Below are 16,312 nucleotides of genomic sequence, written 5' to 3'. Positions count from 1 at the left end.
CGGTGACCGCGTATATTGAATCTCAGGAATTTGAGGTTGTTCACTCTCTCCACTTCTATATCCCTCTATGAGGACTGGTGTGTGCTCCCTCGTCTTACCCTTTCTGAAGTCCACAATCTGTTCTTTGGTCTTCCTTATCTCGAAATTAACTAAAAATTTCTGTGAAAATGCAGACTTTTCTGTTACCCTCTTCTCATTACTAACATCAGGGAGGAGGTGCAGGAGATTGAAGATGCAAACTCAATAATTTGGGAGCAGCTTCTTCCCCTCTACCATCATATTTCTAAAGGGTCCACGATCCTACTATTTTGCTCCCTCTCTGTATTATTTTTTTAATATACATTTATTATTTCAACTTAGGGTGATTTTTTTGTGTATTGCAATCTGCTGCTGTCACAAGAGACGGTATTTCCCGACGTAGGTCAGTGGCCATTTTATTAGGTACACCTGTACACCTGCTCGTTAATGCAAATACTTAATCAGCCAATCGTGTGGCAGCAACTCAGTGCATAAAAGCATGCCGACACGGTCAAGAGGTTCAGTTATTGTTCAGACCAAACACCAGAATGGGGAAGAAATGTGATCTAAGTGACTTTGACTGTGGAACGATTGTTGGTGCCAGATGGGGTGATTTGAGTATCTCAGAAACTGCTGATCTCCTGGGATTTTCATGCACAAAAGTCTCAAGTTTACAGAGAATGGTGCCAAAAAAAAAATCTAGTGAGTAGTAGTTCTGTGGGCAAAACTGTCTTGTTACTGGGGGTCCGATAAAGGGTCTTGGCCTGAAACATCAACTGTTTACTCTTCTCCGTAGATGCTGCCTGGCCTGCTGAGTTCCTCCAGTTGTGTCTGTTGTTGCTGAGGGAGGTCAGAGGAGAATGGCCAGACTGGTTCAAGCCATTCTGGGCCAGCTATCCGTCCTCCAGAGGATCGGCGGGTCTACACCCCGGAAGCTGGTGCAGTCGGGTGCGTACTGTAACATGCAGTATTAAACCCTGAAATTCGTCTACCACACAGACAGCCACGAAACAGAGAAAACCACGGAACCAACCCATTTGAAGAAAGACATCAAACTTCAAACTCCCACCACTCCCCACCGAGCGCAAAAAAAATCGCGCAAACAGCAACAAAAGTAAACACACAGAAACACAGAATATAAAACACAAAATCAAAAGGCACATTTCAGTTCCATTCGGTCCAGTGTTTACTATCCACAGGCCGCCCCGATTCAAAAATCGCCCAAAAGTAGCCACAAAAAAGAGGGACCAGAACTAGAAACTAGAGCACTTGATAAATGTGAATTAGAGTCCAAATCTACAATCCACGTGAACCAAACCTTCCCTCGTCACCATCTGCTGACATCACCGAGAGAGAGAAAGATCGCTCGGGCGCAAGATCGACGTTAACGTCACAGTTACAGAGAAAGTGCAGGCAGAGAATAAGGTGCAAAGCCATAATGAGGTAGATTGAGAAGTTACGTAAGTCCATCTTTATCGTACTAGAGTCTGATAACATCAGTAGAGAAGCTGTCCTCGAGTCTGGTGGGACGTGCTTTTAGGATTTTGTATCTTCTGCTCGATGGGAGAAGGGGAGAAGAGGGAATGTCCGGGTGGGTGGGGTTATTGTTGATGCTGGCTACTTTACTGAGGCAGTGAGAAATGTAGACAGGGTCCACGGAGGGGAGGCTGTCCCTGTGATGTGCTGAGCTGTGTCCACGACTAATTTAAGTGGAGAGAGCGAGCAGCTTCAAGTTCCTGGGTGTCAAGATCTCTGAGGATCTAACCTGGTCCCAACAACATCGATGCAGTTATAAAGAAGGCAAGGCAGCGGCTATACCTTATTAGGAGTTTGAAGAGATTTGACATGTTGAAAACTTCTCTACTTGTACCGTGGAGAGCATTCTGACAGGCTGCATCACTGTCTGGTATGGAGGGGCTACTGCACAGGACTGGAAGAAGCTGCAGAAGGTTGTAAATCTAGTCAGCCCCATCTTGGGCACGAGCCTACAAAGTACCCAGGACATCTTCAGGGAGCGGTGTCTCAGAAAGGCAGCGCCCATTATTAAGGCCCTCCAGCACCCAGGGCATGTCCTTTTCTCACTGTTACCATCGGGAAGGAGGTACAGAAGCCTGAAGGCACACACTCAGCGATTCAGGAACAGCTTCTTCCCCTCTGCCATCCGATTCCTAAATGGACATTGAACTCACTTTTTTTAATATACAATATACTGTTTTTGCACTTTTTAAACATCTATTCAATATACGTAATTGATTTACTTGTTTATTTATTATTTTTTAAAGTTTTTTTTTCTGTTAGATTATGTATTGAATTGAACTGCTGCTGCTAAACTGACAAGTTTCACGTCACCTGCCCGTGATGATAAACCTGATTCTGACTCTCTGCGGTCTCTTGCGGTCACGGACAGGGCGGTTTCCGTACCGAGCCGAGATGCATCCAGAAAGGATGCTTTCAGTGGTGCTTTTTTTAAAAAATCACAGAAGGAGGCTTTACTCATCATAAAAAAAAATCTATACAGAGAAAGAAACGGTGCAAACGACTTTTACATTCATGGTCATCACATTCAGCTGTGTAAAACTTTTAGTGCTCTGTCACTGAACGGTGGACAGGAAGCTGGTACGGAAACTGTTTCTCGGCTGACAGGAAGCTGGTACGGAAACTGCACGCTGGCAGACGGGAAACCTCTGCAACAGGTAGTCAGAACTGCCCCACGCATCACTGGCACCAGCTTACCCGCCATCACCGACATATATACAGAAAGGGGCTGGAAAAGGGCCAGGAACACCATGAAGGATCCCACCCACCCTGCCCATGGACTGTTTGTCCCACTCCCGTCGGGGAGGAGGCTACGTAGCACCCACGCCAGGACCACCAGACTCAAAAACAGTGACTTTCCCCAAGCAGTGAGGCTGATCGACACCTCCACCCACCAACCCACCCCTCCGCACCCCCCGGCCACCACTACTTTATCATTTCCTGTCAGAGTCACCCTGTGTACGGGCACTCCTGTGCCTAACGTCACCTTATGGACATACTGTACAATGAATCCGTGTCTATAAGCTACCGTATGTTTTTATATTGATTGTGTTCTTTATCTTGTTGTGTTTTTTTTGTGTTGCATTGGACGCAGAGTAACAATTATTTTGTTCTCCTTTACAATTCTGTAGCGGAATTGACATCAAACAATCTTTAATCCTGAACCCTTCCGTGTAAACTTCAGGCCCCTGTTCCACTTGGCCGATGGCAGTAACATGAAGAGGGCATTTCCCTGGTGATAAGAGCCTAAAAAAATACAACAAACATAGTTTGGTAGCTCTGTGACCATTCACGTGGCCCCCCTTGGGCAGCGGTGGGCGGGGGGAGGTGACACACTGTCTCTATGTCTGAGGGGGGCTTCTCTGCCCAATGGTAGCAGAGGGATCCCAGCCTGTGGTCCTTCCCTACCGAGCCTTTAGCAATGGCTGCACCGGGTCTCACTGCGTCCCTCAGCCTGGACGATGCCCTCATGGACATCTCACTGTGCGCGGAGACCAACCAGTTCCGGGCAGAGCAAAAGGGCGTCTTTCACCAGGTCGGTATTGTGACGAAAAACCAAGTTATCAGAAGATTGATGCTAATGAGAGAGATAAGTGAGACAATGGAGAAACATTCAAAATGTTAAGGAGAGAGGAGAGAGAGATTAACAGAAAGAGACACCAGTCCGAGTATTGACAGACCGGTTGCTTTGAACCTGAACTGTTTGAAGTTTGATGGACAGGCGATACCCCAGCAGGGGAATAAAAAGAACAGGTTCGCTAAGGCAGGACACACACCACGAGATCACGAGATAACGAGACCCTGGAACAGCGGTGTGCCCCCACAAGTTGGTGAAAGTTTGGAGGTCTGGTCACGGGAACCGACCATAGACGCACAGGGTGAAAGGGTACGATCAGTGGGAACCTGGTGTGTGTGTCCGCCCTTGCCTGGGTGCCGGGTTCACCACAGAAGAACGATCGTATCCGGAATGGAGGGGTCACAGTCGGTGACCGCAGAAGACATAAAAGGGTTCACCCGAAAGCCAACTGCAAAGAACAAAGGTCTGTGTGAATCAGAATTTGCATTCTCTCTCTCTCTCTCCAACTGCACAACAGTGATTACTGCAAACTGTACTCAGCTGAACTGAACTCTATGTCACTTGAGACTGATCATTTTACCCCTAGACTGCGATAGAGCTTGGTTGATTCCTATTACCCTAGTTCTGTGTACATGTGTGTTCTATCATTGCTAATCTGTTGCGTTTATATCCTTACGATTAGAGTACTGTGTTACTTATTTCTTTAATAAAACTTTCTTAGTTCCAGTAATCCAGACTCCAACTAAGTGGTCCACTTCTGCTGGTTTGGCAACCCAGTTACGGGGTACGTAACAGTATCTTTCAGCATCGCTTTGACATCCGCCTGTCTCGGTGTGTGTCCCCGGGAACAGCCCACAGATCAAAGCCCCCTGTTACCCCTGATGGGGTTGTCATAACCGGAAGGGGGGGGGTGGTCGTGGGGACAAGCTCCCACTACATATTAAGTGCTCCCAATGGCGTGTGTCTCAAATCGCCTCTGACAACCAAGTCCAGCTCCTGGCCTTCACGTGTGGCTTAGCTACTGGGCCCGGCGGAACCATTTCCACTGACAGGAGGAGGGGGCAAAGGCGGGTGACTGGCACCTTAAGACCAGTGGCTTTGGGCAGACGGGGCTCGGCAGCTCACCTAGGAGAGGGAAGACTCTGATCTCGAACCTCTGCGGCCTTGTGGCCATACCCTCTCGTGGGAGGGTCTTTGGGAGGAAACCTGAGGGAAAATCGGGGTCCCTAGGGTGCTGGAGTCCCCAAGGCAGTCCTACATCGAGTTCAACGCTGACTGGCAACTCCTGCGACGCCACTGGCGCCAAACCGTATCGGTCTCTGCCGTTCCTTTGGGTTCATCAGCTGCATGGAGAGGGGGAGCCTGCTGTATTGGTGACAGCTTGCTCTCCGTATCGTACTGCCCCGGCTTGCGTATCAATTGACACAGACAAGAAGCAACCTCCATCGTCGACCCCGAGAAATAGAGGGCCTCGGGGATGAACTGGAATGCGGACCCCCCTGTGGCCACCTCCAGACCCTCTTCGCAAACCTGCGGCCTATGATGAGTGGGTGACTGTCTCGTCCCCACCTCAGCCGTTCCCGAGGGCAGAGAGCCTCGGGAGGGGGGTGATCTGATCTCTAGACAGGAAGTCTCTGATAGGGAGGGCTCCTCTCACCGACCGACCCCCCCACAAGAGAGGTCTTGTTTTTGTGGGTCAGATCTGCTGGATGGCCTCGCCTGGAAAACAAGCCCACAGAATTCCCACATTGTCCTTCTCCGGCAGTGTCCACACTGACCACTGCCCGATGAACTTGGGGTCAAAGGTGCTTGCTAGGAAGGTCTGCCCACAAAGGAAAGGTAATGTCCACCTGATTGGCCAGTTGCGGGGTGCTGCAACAACCACCTTGCGCTCAACGTCATCAAGACTGAGGAATTGATTAGGGACTGCAGGAAGGGGAAGTCAAGGGAACACACACTAGTCCTCATCGAGGGACCGGCAGTGGAAAGGGTGAGCAGTTTCAAGTTCCCGGATGTCAACGTCTCTGAAGGTCTATCCTGGGCCCAACATATTGTTGCAATTACAAAGACAGCACGCTGGCAGCAATGTTTCATTGGGAGTTTGAGGAGATCTGGTTTGTCACCCAAGGCTCTAGCAGATTTCTGCAGATGCACCGTGGAGAGCATTCTGACTGGCTGCATCGCCGTCAGGAATGGAGGGGCTAGCACGTAGTATCGGAGGGTTGAGACACTGCCAGCTCCTTCATGGGCACCAGCCTCCCCAACATCAAAAGGCAGTACCTCAAAATAGCAGCATAAGACCTTAAGACATAGGAGCAGAATTAGGCCATTTGGCCCATTGAGTCTGATCCAATTTCCCTCTCAGCCCCAGTCTCCTGCCTCCTCCCCGTATCCCTTCATGCCCTGACTAATCCAGGATCTATCAACATCTGCCTTAAATACACATGAGGACTTGGCCTCCACAGCCGCCTGTAGCAACGCATCCCACCGATTCACCACTCTGGCTAAAAAAAGGAGCATCCATTCTAAAAAAGGAGCTCCTATGACTAAAGACCCCCATCACCCAGGACGTGCCCTCTTCTCATTGCTACCATCAGGGAGGAGGTACAGGAGCCTGAAGACCATATAACCATATAACAATTACAGCACGGAAACAGGCCATCCCAGCCCTTCGAGTCCGTGCCGAACTCTTATTCTCACCTAGTCCCACCGACCTGCACTCAGCCCATAACCCTCCATTCCTTTCCTGTCCATATATCTATCCAATTTAACTTTAAACGACAGCATCGAACCTGCAAAAGATGCACACTCAACGATTCAGGAACAGCTTCCTCCCCTCCGCCATCTGATTTCTGAATTGACATTAAACCCATGAACACTACCTCATTACTTTTGCACTACATATTTAATTTACATACAATATATAGAGAGTTTATAGAGAGCATAGTCAAAGATACAAAGTACATTAATTATAAAAGAATGTATAAGTTATACAACCTTGAGATTTGTTTGCTCACAGCGGCCAAAAAGCCAAAAGAACCCAATTAAAGGAAAAAGGAATAAAAATGAAAATCAAAGACCAACTCCTGATGTGCATGAGAAAGAAAAAAAAACACAAATCACGCAAACTACCGAAACGAACAACAACATTCCGAACCAAAGTTGAATCCTCAGATCTGAAACCTATTGAACAGCCCGAAGTCGGCCCAAAGCCTCGCTTGTCAGTTTGTCATTATAGTGATATATATCTCACATTTCATATTAAAGGAGGAGGAGAAGATGGCGGCGTGACACAGCGCGCAGCGGCCACTCCGGTGAATGATATCTGTAATTCTGTCCAGTAGGGTGCCGTGCACAATTCTGATTTGATGGAGACGGACGTGAGAGCATGGAGGAACATCTGGAGAAACTTCTGAAATGCCTTTTTCGCTGCCGCTGCTACTGTGTGATCCGGAATCTCCGGAGGGGAAGGCCCCGAGTCCTCGGCTTTGCTTGTTGCTCGGCGGCCGGGGCGGGGTCGAAGCGCTCGGCAGAGGATGGCGCTCGGGAGGCTGTATCGGAGGGGCTGGTCGGAGGCTCGAAGTTTTCGGACGGATGGACTCGCTGTCGGCTGTTGTCGGCTGCTTCCAATGCATCAGCAGTTGTTGGCGCCTTGAGGTTTATGGCAGGGAGAGTTTCTCCCTTTTGCCATCTGCTATCGGGACTATCGGGAGTCGATCGGAACTTTGAGACTTTTTTTTACCCTTCCCATGGTTTGCTCTTTATCAAATTATGGTATTGCTTTGCACTGTTGTAACTATATGTTATAATGATGTGGTTTTGACAGTGTTAGTCTTTGGTCTGTCCTTTTTTTTGTGATATCACTCTGGAGGAACATTGTATCATTTCTTAATGCATGCATTTCTAAATGACAATAAACGAGGACTGAGTGTCCTCATAATCTAATAATTTATATTTTATGTATTGCACTGTACTGCTGGCACGAAACAGTAAATTTCATGACACATGTCAGCGTTAATCAACCTGATTCTGAGGTAGTGAGGCAAGGTCCTGCTGACTGGGGCATTGCGCGATAACGGGGGGCCAAGTTTGTCTTCTGCAATGCCTGGGGCAGGTAGAACCTCAGTAAGCAGTGACACTTCATGCCCACATACTCTAGGTCCACAAACCGTCTGGTACAGCCACAAAGGTTTGGGCTTTTGGAATTGGCTTATTAGACTCATTTGTACCAAGGTAGTAACTGCCTGTTACGCCACTGGCGTTCTAGGCAGCCATTAAGGTCCTCCGTCTCTGTCTGTCCACACTATCACATACAGATATATAATGATTCTTCATCGCTGTTTCCATAACAATTTTGTTTCACCATCAGGGTTGTTGGCCCTGAGCTGAACCCCCGAACCTGGAGGACCGGTGGACCACTCTTAAGTCTGTCCTCTACCCTTTGACCTGTTTGCAATGGGTGACCCCACCAAGAGCCAAAGCATAAAGCCCTGACTCCAGCCAATACAGCTCTCCGGGTCACTGAGGCACGCGAGCCTCCAAACCCTACGACAAAGCTGTGGTCCTCTTGGAGGCTCGCGTACCAAGATAAAGTGAAAAGCTTGTCTTGCACACTTCATACAGATGGAACCATTCAAAGTTCAAAGTGAATTTATTACCAAAGTGTGTGTGTATGTGTATATATATATGAAAGACCACATGCAACAAGATGGACAAACAGACAATGTGCAAAGACAACAAACTGTGCAAATATCAAATAACTAAATAAATAAATATTGGGAACATGAGATGAAGAGTCCTTGAAAATGATTCCATAGGTTGCGAGAATGGTTCAGTGATGGGGCAAGTGAAGTTACGTTACCCTCTTTGGTTGAAGAGCCTGATGGTTGGGGGGTGATAGCTGTTCCTGAACTTGGTGGTGTGAGTCCTGAGGCTCCAGTACCTTCTACCTGACGGCAGCAGTGGGAGAGAACACATCCTGGATGGCGGGGGCCTTGACGATAGATGCCTTTTTCCTGCTTTTCCTGTGATAGGCATCATTGGAATCGGTTGATTATTGTCACAGGCACCGAGATACAGTGAAATTCCTGTCTTGCACACTGTTCATACAGATCAGATCATCACACAGTGCATTGAGGTCGAACAAGGTAAAAGAATTAACGGAACGCAGAATAAAATGTCACAGTGACGGAGAAAGTGCGGTGCAGGTAACAATAAAGTGCGAGATCAGAACGAGGTCGATCGTGAGGCCAAGAGTCCATGTTATCGCACAAAAGGCCCATCCTGGAGTGTGTTAACAGAGGGATAGATGTGTCCTTGACCCTGGTGATATGTGCTTACAGGCCCGATGGGAGTTGGTCATCAGCATGAGGGTAACGTTGGGTACAACTTTGCCCGCTTTTCTCAGGGCACTTGTGCATCAGGACCCGTCGGACTCGCTCCAGACGGTGCGGGTTGTTGCTAACGTGGGGGGGGGGGTCAGACCGCAGCTGCGTCAGGTACAGCAGCCCTGAGAGCACGTTGCCCCGATGACCAAGTCCAATCCCGGTCGAGTTCATGCTGAATACAGCGTTCCTCTGGGGCCGCGGTACGAAACACAGAACCAGCAGTCACACACAGCACACACGTTTCCGAGGCACTCCGTCGGTCGGGTCGACCATGGCTGTAGTGTGCTGGCTGTCTGTGTGACATGCAAGCCAGGGCCGTACGATATGGGGAGCAAGCGGTTCCCCATGCAGCTGATGAACCCAAAGGAACGGCAGGGACCGATAGAGTTTGTCACCAGCAGCATCACAGGGGTTGCCAGTCAGTGCTGAACTCAACGTACGACTGCCTCACGGACTCCAGCTTCAGATGTATTCCTCAGGGTTCACTCCTGAAGCCTTCCCTACGAGTGGGTACCACCCCAAGGCAGCGGAGGTTTGAGATCAGAGTTTTCCTTCTCCGAGATGAGCTGCCAACCATGGCTGACGAGCCCCATCTGCCTGAAGCGACTGGTTTAAGCTGTTTGTAACCTACCTTTGCCCCTTCTTCTGTCGGTGGAAGTGCTTCCACCAGGCTTAGTAACTAAGCCACACGTGAAGGCCAAGAGCTGGACTTGGTTGTCAGAGGCGATATGAGACGAATGCCAGTGGGAGCATTTAATAGGAAGTGGGAGCTTATCCCTCCACCCCAGCTATAACAAACTTCAGGAATATTACAGTATATTTATGATAACAGGAAAACAGTTACAAGAAATAATTAAAAGCTCATAATACAGCCCAAATCCCTGAGTGTCACGGCCTGTATGGTGCATGGGATGTTGTCCTGGAGCCATGTTTCCGCAAGGACAAGCCTGCAGCAGTTCCTCATATCGCACAGCGCTGCCGCAGACAAATGCAAACTAGCTTGTCTTCCCGGGAGCGAAAACTGGAGGGCAGCCCTCAACCCGGTACAGAATCCAGCGGGACACAGCCAGCTCTGGCATCTCTTTCCTCGCGGACCAGGGACACAACGAACCAGTGAATCAGACTTGCAGTGATACTGCCAGAGAATGACATTTCCACAGACCCAATTTCTGTTTCACCTTCACGATCCACTCTAACCAGTTCCTCTCACGCGCCTCGGCCCCTCTGAAGCATTGCGGACCTGACGGTGAGGGGGTTGCTGGATTGGGCAGACCAGTTACCACACAGTATGGCCTTGTTCTACCTCCGGTCAACACTGGCCTCCAGTGCCAACTCGGATTGGTCACAGATGCTGATCGAGATTCGAGATGATTTCATGTCATTTCCAGTACACAAGTGTAAAGGAGAACAAGATAATTGTTATTCTGCATCCAATGAAGCACAGAAAAAAAATGAATAAGATAAAGAACACAATAATAAAAAAACACAATAAATATAAAATACATAAGATAGCTTATACACATAGAAAGATTGTATGTCCATAAAGTGACTCTGGGCACAGGATGTGTCTGTACACAAGGTGACTCTGACAGAAAGTGATAAAGTAGTGGTGGTTGGGGTGTGTGGAGGGATGGGTTAGTGGGTGGAGGTGTCGATCAGCCTCACTGCTTGGGGAAAGGAACTGTTTTTGAGTCTGGGGCTACATGGCCTCCTCCCCAATGGGAGTGGGACAAACAGTCTGTGAACAGGGTGGGTGGGATCCTTTAGGATGTTCAAAGATTCTTTTTTTTTGTTGGTATGTGCCTGTGTGCGTGCGTGTGCGCGCGTCTGTGCGTGCGGGTGTTCAAAGATTCAAAGTACATTTATTCTCGAAGCATGTAGGCAGTATAGAACCCTGAGATTAGTTTTCCCTGCAGACAGGCAAGCCATGAAACCCGTTCGAAGAAGACGTCAAACACCCAACGTGCAAAAAAAAGGAACAAATCACGTAAACGGCATAAAAACAAGTAAATAACGAGGAGAATATTAATTATCAAACCACAGAGTCCCTGAAACCAACCAGGGATGCCCATTTTAGTTCAGTTCAGTTCGATTAGCACCCTGTCGTTCGTTGACCGCAGGCCGCAGAGCCAGGTCAAAAAACACACGAAATAGCAGTTAAACCAAAGGAGTAACCAGACACCAAAAACACATATAATTCTAAACGAGTCCAATCCACAAACCGCGCTGATCGAACCCTGCCCAAGACCCAAGACTCCTGCACCTTCCCCTGGCAGCTGTGAGCGAGAGGGAGAGGGAGAGACCATTCAAACAGAGGCAGGCTGCGCAGATCGCCTGCCCGCCTTCCGCCCTTGCCTTTGCCGACTTCAATCTTGCTCGACGCTTTAATCAGTGAGAAACGGAGTCGATCGCGGTCTCCAGACTTCCAGGCCACGCACTCTGCTCCTAACCTCACCGAACACCCTCGGAGACAGCAAAGTGCCAGGTTGCCAAGTCAGCCCAAGAAACGTACCATCAAAATGTAAATTAGAGGTTCCAATCTCATGCAGTTCAGTCGTAGAATCATATTTGATAGAAGTAAAAGCTTTGTAAACTGTCTGAAGGACGTCGCCACTGGTCGCGTTTTTGCTAGCACCATCTCGTTACTGGCTCTTTGTCGGGACCTTTCTTCACTTCAAGCGGTCTAGAATACAAGAGCAAGGATGTGATGCTGAGGCTTTAGAAGGCACTGGTGAGGCCTCACCTTGAGTATTGTGAACAGTTTTGGGCCCCTTATCTTAGAAAAGATGTGCTGGCATTGGAGAGGGTTCAGAGGAGATTCACTAGGATGATTGCAGGGATGAAAGTGTTATCATATGAGGAACGTTTGATGGCTCTGGGTCTGTACTCGCTGGAATTCAGAAGGATGAGCGGGGGATCTCAGTGAAACCTTTCGAATGTTGAAAGGCCTAGACAGAGTAGATGTGGAAAGGATGTGGGAGAGTCTAGGACAAGAGGGCACAGCGTCAGGATAGAAGGGCGCCCTTTCAAAACAGAGATGCGGAGTAATTTCTTTAGCCAAAGGGTGGCGAATTTTACGAAATTTGTTGCCACATGCAGCTGAGGAGACCAGGTCATTGGGTGTATTGAGGGCAGAAATTGATAAAGTCCTGATTGGACACAGCATCAAAGTTTATGGGGAGAAGGCCCGGAACTGGGGTTGAGGAGGAGATAGAAAACAAAGATCTGCCATGATTGAATGGCGGAGCAGACTCGTTGGGCCGGATGGCCTAATTCTGCCCCTATGTCTTATGGTCTTCTGTCCTTGATAGTGGGTGGGCTGATGCTGGTGATATGTGGGAGAGTTCTGACTCAATCAGCGAACTGACCGTGGACCTTAACAGATGGGGTCTTTTAATACAATAGGGTCTTTTAAGAGACTCCTGGAGAGGTACGTGGAGCTCAGAAAAATAGAGGGCTATGGGTAATTTCTAAGGTAAGGACGTGTTCGGCACAACTTTGTGGGCCGAAGGGCCTGTACTGTCCTGTAGGTTTTCTATGTTTCTATTGCAGTGACAATGTCACTTACAGGGAGGTTTTGACCCATGTGCCTCCCCTGCCTGGCAATGTTGCCCGCGCATGCTCTCATTTTCCTAAGGTGCAAGATGGGCTTTGTTTGCCACCTGTGCATCAAACCACATGGCGAAAACAAACGTGTTGTTTGTGTCAGCGACCAACGCAATCCGAGGACGTGCCGGGGGCAGCCCGCAAGAGTCTGCCTCTGTATCTGCTTCTGGTGCCGGTGTACCGTGCCCACAATTTACCAACCCTAACCCACACGTCTTTGGACTGTGGGAGGAAACCGGAGCACCCAGGGGAAACCCACGCGGTCACGGGGAGAACGTACAAACTCCTTACAGACAGCGGCGGGAATTGAACCCGTTGCTGGCGCTGTGGAGTGTTATACTGACGGCTATTCTACCCGATGGATTTGAAATGTTTCTCTGGTACAAGGCCTCGATAGAGTGGGTGTGGAGGGGAGGATGCTTCCTGTGGTGGGAGAGTCTAAGACCAGAGGGCACAGCCTCAGCGTAGAGGGACGTCCTTTTAGAACGGAGATGAGGAGGAACTTCTTTACCACAGAGTGGGTGAATCTGTGGAATTCTTTGCCACAGGCGGCTGTGGAGGCCAAGTCGTTGGGCATATTTACGGCGGAGGTTGATAAGATTCTTGATCGGTCAGGCCATGGAGGGATATGGGGAGCAGTTAGGAGATTGGGGCTGAGAGGGAGAAAAGATCACCACATGATGAATTGGCAGAGCAGATTCGATGGGCCAAATGGTCTTATTCTGCTGCTATACCTTATGGTCTTAAGGCAAGAGGCAATACTGCCTGGCACCAGACTTGATGGGTAAGCTATCTCTCTCCCTTCAGCTGTTTGGGACCGCATTATAGATTTATGGCGGAGCAACGCACACTAAATGCTGGAGGAACTCAGCAGGTCCGGCAGCATCTGTGGAGGGAAACAGACAGTCGACATTTCGGGCTGAGACACCTCGTCAGGACTGGAGAGGAAGGGGCCAGAAGCCAGAATCAGAAGGTGGAGGAAGGGGAAAAGAGTACAAGTTGGCGGGTGATTTTGACTTCTTTCCCCACTTCCTTTCCAGTCCTGAAGGGTCTTGGAAACGTCAATTGTTTATTCTCCTCTGCAGATGCTGCCTGACCTACCGAGCTCTTCCAGCATTTCGTGCGTGCTGCTCTGGAACTCCAGCACCTGCGGAACCTCGTGTGTCTTGGATACCTGCGTAGAGCAGTGGGATCCAATTCCCGACTCCTTCCCCAGAGCCCAGTTTGGAGGGCACGTCCATCACAGACGTACAGGATGCCCTGTCAAAGGCTTTTTCCTGGTCTGGGCCTACCAGGCAGGTACCCTCCACTCTGCCCTACATGTTTTCAGATGACTCTGCCATCGTTGGATGGATCAGCAAGGGAGATGAGGCTGAGTACAGGGCTACAGTAGGAAACTTTGTCACATGGTGTGAGCAGAATTATCTGCAGCTTAATGTGAAAAAGACTAAGGAGCTGGTGGTAGACCTCAGGAGAGCTAAGGTACCGGTGACCCCTGTTTTCATCCAGGGGGTCAGTGTGGACATGGTGGAGGATTACAAATACCTGGGGATACGAATTGACAATAAACTGGACTGGTCAAAGAACATTGAGGCTGTCTACAAGAAGGGTCAGAGCCGTCTCTATTTCCTGAGGAGACTGAGGTCCTTTAACATCTGCCGGACGATGCTGAGGATGTTCTACAAATCTGTGGTGGCCAGTGCTATCATGTTTGCTGTTGTGTGCTGGGGCAGCAGGCTGAGGGTAGCAGACACCAACAGAATCAACAAACTCATTCGTAAGGCCAGTGACATTGTGGGGATGGAACTGGACTCTCTGACGGTGGTGTCTGAAAAGAGGATGCTGTCCAAGTTGCATGCCATCTTAGACAATGTCTCCCATCCACTACATAATGGACTGGGTGGGCACAGGAGTACATTCAGCCAGAGACTCATTCCACCGAGATGCAGCACAGAGCGTCATAGGAAGTCATTCCTGCCTGTGGCCATCAAACTTTACAACTCCTCCCTTGGAGGGTCAGACACCCTGAGCCAATAGGCTGGTCCTGGACTTACTTCTTAATTTACTGGCGTAAGTTACATATTACTATTTAACTATTTATGGTTCTATTACTATTTATTATTTATGGTGCAACTGTAACGAAAACCAATTTCCCCCGGGATCAATAAAGTCTGACTATGACTATGTTGGCAATAGTGTTCCTGAGCAACAGGAAGCTGTTATAGATCTTCCAGCCCGGTACATCGTCGGCTCTGATGCCTTCCTCCTTCCTTTCCAGTCCCGATGAAGGGCCTCGGCCCGAAACTTCGACTGTTTATTCCCCTCCGTAGGTGCTGCCTGACCCGCTGAGTTCCTCCAGCGTTTTTGTGCGCGCCGCTCTGGATTTCCAGCATCTGTGCTCACGGCACAGGTGCAGATTTGTTTATCGAGCGTGCGTCGAGACTTTATGCCCCACTTGCGCTAACAACCAACACACCCAAGGACAGCCCGCAAGCGTCGCCAACATAGCCGTCCCACGATGCTCAGCAAAACAACCGGAGCAACCATGGCACAAGCCCCTCTCCCACCGACCCACCCACTCGCTCAAACACCCAGGCAGGCCTCCATCTCAGGGGACAGGCCTTAGGGCCTCACAGTTAAACAACCCTTTCACAACACCCGCTGGAAAATTGGGGGTTGATTCCCTCCGCTGCCCGTAAGAGGGCCGCACGTCTTCCCCCGTGCTCCGGTTTCCTCCCGCGCTCCAAAGACCAACGGGTAATGGCTGGAGCGTCGTGGGCCTGCTGTGTTGCCGCCGGAAACGTGGTGACGCTCGCCGGCACAGTCTTCGGAGGGGTTCGAATCGACGCAAACGACCGCACTTCACGGCATGTTTCGAAGTCCCCGCCGGAAATTAAGCACCCCGGAGGATCAGAATCAGGTTTAATACCGCCAGCAAATGTCGAGACATTTGTTGTTTTGTGGCAGCAGTATGCTGCAAGGCATAATAATGAAAACTAGAATTCACAATAGGAAGTAAATACATATAAGTTAAATTAAAGTAGTGCAAAAGAGGGAGCAAGAATATTGTGAGATAGTCTGCCAGAACAAACGGGATCTCCCAGAGGCCACCCGTTTTAATTCCACTTCCCATTCCCATTCCGATATGTCCATCCATGGCCTCCTCCACTGTCGTGATGAGGTCACACTCAGGCTGGAGGAACAACGCCTTACATTCCGTTTGGGTAGCCTCCAACCTGATGGTGTTAGCATCAATTGTTCAAACTTCTGGTAAAGCCCCCCACCCCCCTCCTTCACCATTTCCCATCCCCTTTTCCCTCCCTCACCTTATCTCCTTCCCTGCCCATCGCCTCCCTCTGGTGCTCCTCCCCCCTTTTCTTTCTTCCATGGCCTCCTGCCCCTTTCACCAGTCAATTTCCCAGCTCGTTACTTCATTCCTCCCTCTCCCGGTTTCACTTATCACCTGGTGTTTCTCTCTCCCCTCCCCGCACCTTTTAAATCTACCCCTCAGCTTCTTTCTCCAGTCCTGCCGAAGGGTCTCGGCCCGAAACGTCGACTGTCTACTCTTTTCCTAGACGCTGCCCGGCCTGCTGAGCTCCTCCAGCGTATTGTGTGTGTTGCTCGGACTTCCAGCATCTGCAGATTTTCTCTTTTTTTGCGAGATAGCGTTAGTGGGTCCATTGTCCGT

Source organism: Mobula hypostoma, chromosome 30 (genome assembly GCF_963921235.1).
Source record: "Mobula hypostoma chromosome 30, sMobHyp1.1, whole genome shotgun sequence".
Classification (NCBI taxonomy): domain Eukaryota; kingdom Metazoa; phylum Chordata; class Chondrichthyes; order Myliobatiformes; family Myliobatidae; genus Mobula; species Mobula hypostoma.
Note: the sequence above shows the minus strand (reverse complement) of the source record.